Source organism: Pseudophryne corroboree, chromosome 1 (genome assembly GCF_028390025.1).
Source record: "Pseudophryne corroboree isolate aPseCor3 chromosome 1, aPseCor3.hap2, whole genome shotgun sequence".
Classification (NCBI taxonomy): Eukaryota; Metazoa; Chordata; class Amphibia; order Anura; family Myobatrachidae; genus Pseudophryne; species Pseudophryne corroboree.
In genome coordinates, this window is record NC_086444.1 from 558,903,584 (window position 1) to 558,913,264 (window position 9,681).

Sequence of the window (9,681 nt, forward strand, 5' to 3'; positions counted from 1 at the left end):
CTCGCATATAAAGAAAAGCATCCTTTAATTGCTCTAAAGTCTGTAAAATACTGTCCCTATCCAGGGTATCAATATTTTCAGTCAGGGAATCCGACCAGACCACCCCAGCACTGCACATCCAGGCTGAGGCGATGGCTGGTCGCAGTATAACACCAGTATGTGTGTATATACTTTTTAGGGTAGTTTCCAGCCTCCTATCAGCTGGATCCTTGAGGGCGACGGTATCAGGAGACGGTAACGCCACTTGTTTTGATAAGCGTGTGAGCGCCTTATCCACCTTAGGGGGTGTTTCCCAGCGCGCCCTAACCTCTGGCGGGAAAGGGTATAATGCCAATAACTTTTTTGAAATTAGCCCTTTTCTATCTGGGTTAACCCACGCTTCATCACATACATCATTCAATTCCTCTGATTCAGGAAAAACTACAGGTAGTTTTTTCACCCCCCACATAATACCCCTTTTTGTGGTACTTGTAGTATCAGAGATATGCAAAGCCTCCTTCATTGCCGTGATCATATAACGTGTGGCCCTACTGGAAAATACGTTTGTTTCTTCACCGTCGACACTAGATTCAGTGTCCGTGTCTGGGTCTGTATCGACCGACTGAGGTAAAGGGCGTTTTACAGCCCCTGACGGTGTCTGAGACGCCTGGGCAGGTACTAACTGGTTTGACGGCCGTCTGATGTCGTCAACTGATTTTTGTAATGTGCTGACATTATCACGTAATTCCATAAACAAAGCCATCCATTCCGGTGTCGACTCCCTAGGGGGTGACATCACCATTACCGGCAATTGCTCTGCCTCCACACCAACATCGTCCTCATACATGTCGACACACACGTACCGACACACAGCAGACACACAGGGAATGCTCTATTGAAGACAGGACCCCACTAGCCCTTTGGGGAGACAGAGGGAGAGTTTGCCAGCACACACCCAAGCGCTATAATATATATGGGAACAACCCTATATAAGTGTTGTATCCTTATAGCAGCTTAAATATAGTAATATCGCCCAAAAAAGTGCCTCCCCTCTCTGTTTTACCCTGTTTCTGTAGTGCAGTGCAGGGGAGAGTCCTGGGAGCCTTCCTCACAGCGGAGCTGAGCAGGAAAATGGCGCTGTGTGCTGAGGAGAATAAGCCCCGCCCCCTATTTCGGCGGGCTCTTCTCCGGAGTTTGTGAGATCTGACAGGGGTTAAATACATCCATATAGCCTCAAGGGCTATATGTGATGTATTTTTAGCCATAAAAAGGTATTATACATTGCTGCCCAGGGCGCCCCCCCAGCGCCCTGCACCCTCCGTGACCGCTGTGTGAAGTGTGCTGACAACAATGGCGCACAGCTGCAGTGCTGTGTGCTACCTCAGGAAGACTGAAAAGTCTTCTGCCGCCTGCTTCTGGACCTCTTCCATCTTCGGCATCTGCAAGGGGGGTCGGCGGCGCGGCTCCGGGACGAACCCCAGGGTGAGACCTGTGTTCCGACTCCCTCTGGAGCTAATGGTGTCCAGTAGCCTAAGAAGCCAATCCATCCTGCACGCAGGTGAGTTCACTTCTCTCCCCTAAGTCCCTCGATGCAGTGAGCCTGTTGCCAGCAGGACTCACTGAAAATAAAAAACCTAAAAACTTTTTCTAAGCAGCTCTTTAGGAGAGCCACCTAGATTGCACCCTGCTCGGACGGGCACAAAAACCTAACTGAGGCTTGGAGGAGGGTCATAGGGGGAGGAGCCAGTGCACACCACCTGATCCTAAAGCTTTATTTTTGTGCCCTGTCTCCTGCGGAGCCGCTAATCCCCATGGTCCTGACGGAGTCCCCAGCATCCACTAGGACGTTAGAGAAAAATGCATACCTCCCCTGTGCACTACGTGGATATAATAATAATGATTACTACTGCAGGCTTTGATTTGCACAAGTATACCTAGTATTCTGCCAAAGCACACAAGTTTACATTGCAAAATGGCAGCATCTGTAGGTGAGCAGAACTTTGCACTTTTTTAAAAGGAGTTGGGGTGGGCAGGGTGAATGCATTACTTGCAAGGTTCAATGTAAATAAGATGAAGATAGCAAATTGTTAGATTTTGTATTACATTTCATAAAAGGACACTTTGTAAAAACACCTGATTGGTAGTGAAAACAAACAAAAACATGTAAATACAAAACTGCACAAATACATTTGACATACTTCCAGCAATGTAACCTTATCCCCTTGCTGCCATGAAAAACCTAGCTTAAACATAATGATAGGGGTGGATCAAACGGTAATGTGACGTTTACACTGTTGTTCATGGCATATCAGACTATGCCACCTCCCCACAACCTAGGCGCACATCTAGTTTTCAAAGCTGTCTCTAGACAAGACTAAACAGCACCTTGAAGTGCGCTGCATGGTGAACCATTTAGATGTTGTGCTCTTCTACAGTGTTCTATAAATTATGTCAAATGTGTTGTCTTTTTACACTAGAATATTTTCCTAACCTTTAAAACGAGAGAGAAAAGAGCATCTACTTGTACAAAGCGGAATTAAACTATTATATTTGGTCTTATGTCTTATAAAACAGGAAGGAACTAGTACATATGATAAAGAAGACAAGCTTTTTTGTGTGTTGGGTGTGTTTGTGGGGGAAGGGGGGGGGGGAGGGGAGGGAGGCCTTAAGCTTTTCAATAAAAATGTATTGCTTTTACTCTAGATAAAGGATTTTTTTTCTCTGTGGGATACACACTTAAATAATGTAACTGGGACCTGACGATTTTCCTAACGACTAAGAACACACGATATTGGGGGTGATTCCGAGTTGTTCGCTCGCTAGCTGCTTTTAGCAGCATTGCACACGCTAAGCCGCCGCCTACTGGGAGTGTATCTTAGCATAGCAGAATTGCGAACGAAAGCTTCGCTAATTTTCTCGTAACGATTACCCCACAGTTTCTGAGTAGCTCCAGACTTACTCAGCCATTGCGACCAGTTCAGTCCTTTTCGTTCCTGGTTTGACGTCACAAACACACCCAGCGTTCGCCCAGCCACTCCCCCGTTTCTCCAGACACTCCCGCGTTTTGGAACTCGAATGCCTGCGTTTTTCCGCACACTCCCATAAAACGGACAGTTTCCGCCTAGAAACACCCACTTCCTGTCAATCACACTACGATCACCACAGCGATGAAAAAGCTTAGTTATGCCGTGAGTAAAATACCTAACTTTTGTGTAAAATAACTAAGCGCATGCGCTCTGCGAACCTTGCGCATGCGCAGTAAGCGACTAATCGCAGTATACCGAAAATCAGCAACGAGCGAACAACTCGGAATGACCCCCATTGTACATAAATACTATACAATTTGTCTGTTTAGAGGAACATGAGCTATTGTTTGTGTCTCTAACAATGCAATATATCTGTAGTAGACATCTTTGAAAAATGAATTGGGTATACACACTAAAAGATGGTAGGGGTGACGTCAATGATTGGCCCATCACACACTACTGTATATCATCTAGTGTGTATTCAGTTATAGTCTGGCATTAAACAAAGCCTCTGAATTCTACAGATGAACATCTGAAATTCATCTAATAGAGAAAGCCTTATTAACACTAATACCGAATATCTTTATCCATATTTCGACATAGGTTTAAATTTGCATCTAGTGTAACACTTGCTAGAATTTTGTATCTTTCATACAAAGTATTATATTGTGAGTATTCTGGGAAGGCTAATGGTGCACTGACCCTAAAAAGGAGAGTTATGGTAGACTTACCATGGTTAACTCTCTTTCTGTGAGGTGCACTCTCCTTTTCTGCAGCAGGGTACACTGTGTTCCACAGGGAAAACATCGGGTGATGTCCTAAAGCAGTTCCTCAAGGGAGGGGATGCGCCTTAGCAGGCATGAGAACCCGGTGTCCAAAGGAAGCATCCTGGGAGGCAGAAGTATCAAAAGGCATAGAACCTAATAAACGTATTCACCGAGGACCATGTAGCCGCATTGCACAATTGTTCTGCGGACGCGCCACGGCAGCCCACCCAACAAGGTCCAACAGACCGAGTAGAATGGCTTTAATAGCAGCAGGAGCTGGGAGTCCAGCCTGTGCATAAGCTTGTGCAATCACCATTCTAATCCATCTGGCCAAGGTTTGCTTATTCGCAGGCCAGCCACGTTTGTGAAACCAAACAGTACAAAAAGGGTATCTGACCTCCTGATAGAGGCAGTCCTCTCCACATATATACGGAGAGCCCTTACCACATCCAAAGACCGTTCTTTGGGGGGACAAGTCAGGAGAGATGGCCGGAACTACAATCTCTTGGATAAGGTGAAAAGATGACACCACTTTAGGTAAGTAACCTGGGCGAGTTCTCAGAGCTACCCGGTCATGATGGAATATTAGAAATTGTGGACGACAGGACAAAGCGCCTAAGTCCGACACCCTTCTAGCTGAGGCAGTAGCCAGCAGAAACAGGATCTTGGCTGTGAGCCATTTAAGGTCCACTGATTCAAGAGGTTCAAATGGAGACTCTTGCAGGGCATTCAGGACAACAGACAGATCCCATTGAGCCACAGGAGGGACATAGGGAGGCTGAATCCATCACACACCCTGAGTGAATGTATGAACGTCAGGTATAGATGCAATTTTTCTATGAAACCACACCGACAAGACAGATATGTGAACCTTGAGGGAGGCCAGAATAAGGCCTAAGTCCAGGCCTTGTTGCAGGAAAGCCAGAATTCTGGATGTTTTGAATCTGTACGCATCATAGTTCTTATAAGCACACCAGGTGAAGCAAGAATTCCAGACCTTATAATAGATCCAAGAAGACGTCGGCTTACGGGCTTTCAACATAGTTTGAATGACAGCCTCAGAGAATCTTTTGGCCCTCAGGAGTAATGCTTCAAGAACCACGCCGTCAAAGCCAGTCTGGCCAAGTCTGGATAGAGACCAGGGCCCTGTACAAGGAGGTCTGGTCACTGAGGAAGTAGAAGAGGACGCTCTGTCGATATACCCTGCAGGACTGAGAACCAATGCCGTATGGGCCACGCAGGAGTGACTAGAAGTAGTATTCCTCCTTCTTGCTTGAACTTCCGCAGGACTCTGGGCAGGAGTGACACTGGAGGAAACACGCAAGGCAGCCGGAAGTTCCATGGAATGGCTACTGTGTCTATGAACGCTGCTTGAGAATCCCTGGTCCTTGATCAGAAGACCGGAACTTTGTAAATGTGTGGAGACACCATCAGGTCTACATCTGGTAGGCCCCACGTGTCCACTAGGAGTTGAAAGACTTCCGGATGAAGACTCCACTCTCTGGCGTGTACATCCTGGTGACTGAAGAAGTCCGCTTGACAGTTTAGGACCCCCGGAATGAACACTGCCGATATTGCTGGCAGATGGTGTTCTGCCCATTGAAGGATTTTTGACACTTCCAACACTGCCTTGCAGCTTCGAGTGCCGCTTTGATGGTTTATGTATGCCACCGTGGTGGCATTGCCTGACCATACTTGAACAGGTCTGTTCTGTACCAGAGGCAGGGCGAGAGTTAACGCATTGAACATCGCCCGCAGTTCCCGAATGTTTATCGGGAGGAGGAACTCCTCCTTTGTCCAACGACCCTGGAAAGAGTGTTACTCCAACACCGCACCCCATCCCCGCAGACTGGCATCAATCCAGAAGGGATGGCCCCTGCTCAATTGCTGGTCCTGGAGCCACCAGGTCAGCGATTGACGAACCTCCGGAGTCAAGGTAATCATGTGAGATCTGATCCAATGAGGTACGCCGTCCCACTTGGAAAGGATTAACCTCTGCAGAGGGTGGGAATGAAATTGAGCGTACTCTACCATGTCGAATGCTGACATCATCAGGCCAAGTACTTGCATCGCCGAGGGTATCGACACTCTGGGGCGACAGAGGAAGCATCTTATCCTGTCCTGAAGCTTCAGGACTTTCTAAGGAGACAGGAACAGACGTTGACTGTCTGTGTCCAGGAGTGCCCCCAGGTGCACCATGCTCTGAACTGGACCAGCGAGGATTTCTTCCAATTGAAGAGCCACCCGTGGGCTTGTATGAAGCGTACCATCAGTTGTAGATGACTGAGGAGGACATCGTGGGAGTTTGCCAGGATCAGCAAGTCGTCCAGATATGGCAGGATCCTGACTCCCTGGCGATGGAGATGTGCCATCATTATGGCCATGACCTGGGTGAAAATCCGAGGAGTTGTAGCCAGTCCAAATGGCAAAGCCTGGAACGGATAGTGTAGGTTGTCAACAGCAAACCGCAGATACTGGCGATGTGACTTGGCAATAGGTAAATGCAGGTATGCATCCTGAATACCCAGGGACACTATATAGTCTTTAGGTTCCATCGCCAGCACAATTGAGCGCAGCGTCTCCATACAGAACTTTGACACTTTCACAAACTTGTTCAGTGATTTGAGGTTGAGCATAGACCGGAATGACCCATTGGGTTTCGGGACTAGAAACAGGGTCGATGAGTAACCACTGCCCCTTTGGGACAAAGGTACTGGCACTACCACTCCTGAATCAAGGAGGGAACTCACAACCTGCTGCAGAGTTTGTGCCTTTAGTGGATGTGAAGGGATGACCATGGTGTAAAGCTGGCGAGGGGGATGTCGCTTGAAAGAGACTGCATACCCGTGAGTCAACTTCTTGCACCCATGTGTCTAAAGTGGTCTTTAACCAGACCTGGGTGAACTGCAGAAGTCGGCCTCCCACCTTGGGGTCCCTGCCCGGTCATACAGCAGGTTTGTCTTGTTTAGAAGCAGGCTGACGAGCCGTCCAGGACTGTTTTGCCTTGGGCTTAGTGGTTTTGGAAGCACGAGATTACGAGGAGGCAGCAATAGTGGGTCTATGTCCAGCACCTGTCAGGAAGTAAATAGATTTCAGGCATCCCTCCACCCGCTTATCTGTCGGTTCTTTCAGTGAAGTGACAGTGGTGACAGGCAGAGTGGATGACATGAGAATACACTGGCGGTGAATTTTCCCACTTGTTACATAACTCTGCCGGGAGAGGATAGCGAGCTAAGGCCCGTTTGGAGACAGAATTTCTTCCCTGGATTAGACCAGGGTTCCTGCCTGATGTCTACCAAATGGTCAGAATGGAGTAATAGATTTTTAGCCACCTTCTGCCGTTTAAACATGTCAGTTTTCTTGGTGACAGTAGTGGAATCCTCATCATCAGTGATTTGTGGGATTTGCTTAATAGCAACCACTAGAGCAGGGACGTTATCTTGCAATGTAGAATCCTCGTCAGAAATGCCTGATTCAGTGTCTGATAGGACGGTATGTTCCCCCTCCTCTTCAGATGAAACATCTGAGAGATTTGTGGATTGTGAGGAGGAAGCAGCCCGCTTAGATGACCCAGAAACACGGGATTGACCTGGGGTACATTTTTGTCTGACCAAGGAATGAGTCAACTGCTGCAACTGGTTAGACAGGTTGTCCGCCCAAGGCGGCTTGACCATAGGGACTATTTGAGGCTGTAATGGTACAGGTGGTCCCATAGGGGGCGTTAGGCGTTCCACTAGAGTACCCAGTAGGTTTGAGAATGCGGCCCAGGGTGGCTCTTATTAGTTACAGGAGCCACGGACTGACTATAGGGTGTATGGCACATAGTACACAGACCATGATATACAGCTTACCCCTCTGATAAATCCTTGGTGCATGCTCTGCATGATGCAGGAGCGTCCACAGACTTACTGCCCTTTCTGTTAGACATTGTACATAAATGCAACACAGAGCGGTTTAGTACGATGAAGACAGAGTATAATACCTGCGAATAAATCCGGTATTATGTGACTGAGTACACAGTAGAATACACGTAACAGATAAATAATGTGACACACTACATAAATGATCCTGACGCACCTAGCCCCTTAGGATACAGAATATAGTGATAGATCTCTGGGAAACACTGAAAGTGAAACCTCACAGCAGATACAGTCACATTAGCAATGCAGATAATTATTATATTACAATAAAACTGCACTGAACTAATATATATATATATATATATATATATATATTTATTGATGTTGTGAGGATAAGTGAGCTTGCTATGGTGAGTGTTGAGTTTTCTGTATATATATATATATATAAACATATATATATATATATATATATATATATATATATATATATAGTACAGCACGGTCCTAGCTAGACCGAAGGTAAATATCAGAATACTCGTACCATATATTCTGTATTCGGTACACTTTTTCTTAACTAACGCTGTCTGTATAAGGACATGTAGAATACTCAAGTGTTTGTAAAGTCACAGCGCTGTATATAGGCGGCTTTAGTCCAGGAGATCAGCTGCAGCTATACCTAAGATGGCGCCCAGCATCTCAGTCAGGGAGTGAGGGAGAGTGTGAGGAAGCTTCAGGGCAGGAAAAACGAGATTTATGGTAAGAACTTACCTTTGTTAAATCTCTTTCTGCGAGGTACACTGGGCTCCACAAGGATATACATTGGGGTGTAGAGTAGGATCTTGATCCGAGGCACCAACAGGCTCAAGGCTTTGACTGTTCCCAGAATGCACAGCACCGCCTCCTCTATAACCCCGCCTCCCTGCACAGGAGCTCAGTTTTTAGTTAACCAACCCAATGCAGTATATTGGAAAAGAGACGACAACGGTTAGTAGCCACATACACCACTCTCTCACGACAGGAGAAGTGTCAGCGGCTAATGCCATACCAACCCAAAGAAGCTAAGTGCGTCAGGGTGGGTGCCTTGTGGAGCCCAGTGTACCTCGCAGAAAGAGATTTAACAAAGGTAAGTTCTTACCATAAATCTCGTTTTCTGCTGCGGGGTACACTGGGCTCCAAGAGGATAGACATTGGGGATGTCCTAAAGCAGTTCCTTATGGGAGGGGACGCACTGTAGCGGGCACAAGAACCCGGCGTCCAAAGGAAGCATCCTGGGAAGCGGCAGTATTGAAGGCATAGAACCTTATGAACGTGTTCAAGGGTCGCACCACGACGGGCCGCCCAAGAAGGTCCAACAGACCGAGTAGAATGGGCCGTAATGTGAGCAGGAGCCGACCGACCAGCCCTCACATAAGCATGTGCAATCACCATTCTAATCCATCTGGCCAAAGTTTGCTTGTGAGCAGGCCAGCCCCGTTTGTGATATCCAAACAGTACAAAGAGAGAATCAGATTTCGTAATGGAAGTAGTTCTCTTCACATAGATACGGAGAGCCCGTACCACATCCAAAGACCGCTCTTTGGGAGACAGATCAGGAGAATCAAGTGCCGGAACTACAGTCGCCTGGTTAAGGTGGAACGAGGAAACCACCTTAGGTAAATATCCGGCATGAGTCCTCAGATCCGCCCGGTCACGGTGAAATATCAGATATGGGGAACTACAAGGCAAGGCTCCCAAATCCGACACTCTTCTAGCTGAAGCAATAGCCAGCAGAAACACCACCTTAAGGGAAAGCCACTTAAGATCAGCTAAACCAAGAGGTTCAAACGGAGACTCTTGTAAGGCCTCCAAAACCACCGACAAGTCCCAAGGAGCCATAGGCGGGACATACGGAGGTTGGATACGCAACACACCCTGAGTAAAGGTATGCACATCAGGTAAGGTCGCAATTTTTCTCTGAAACCACACCGACAAGGTAGAAATATGAACTTTGAGGGAGGCCAGACGCAGGCCTAAGTCCAGGCCCTGCTGAAGAAAAGCCAACAACTTGGC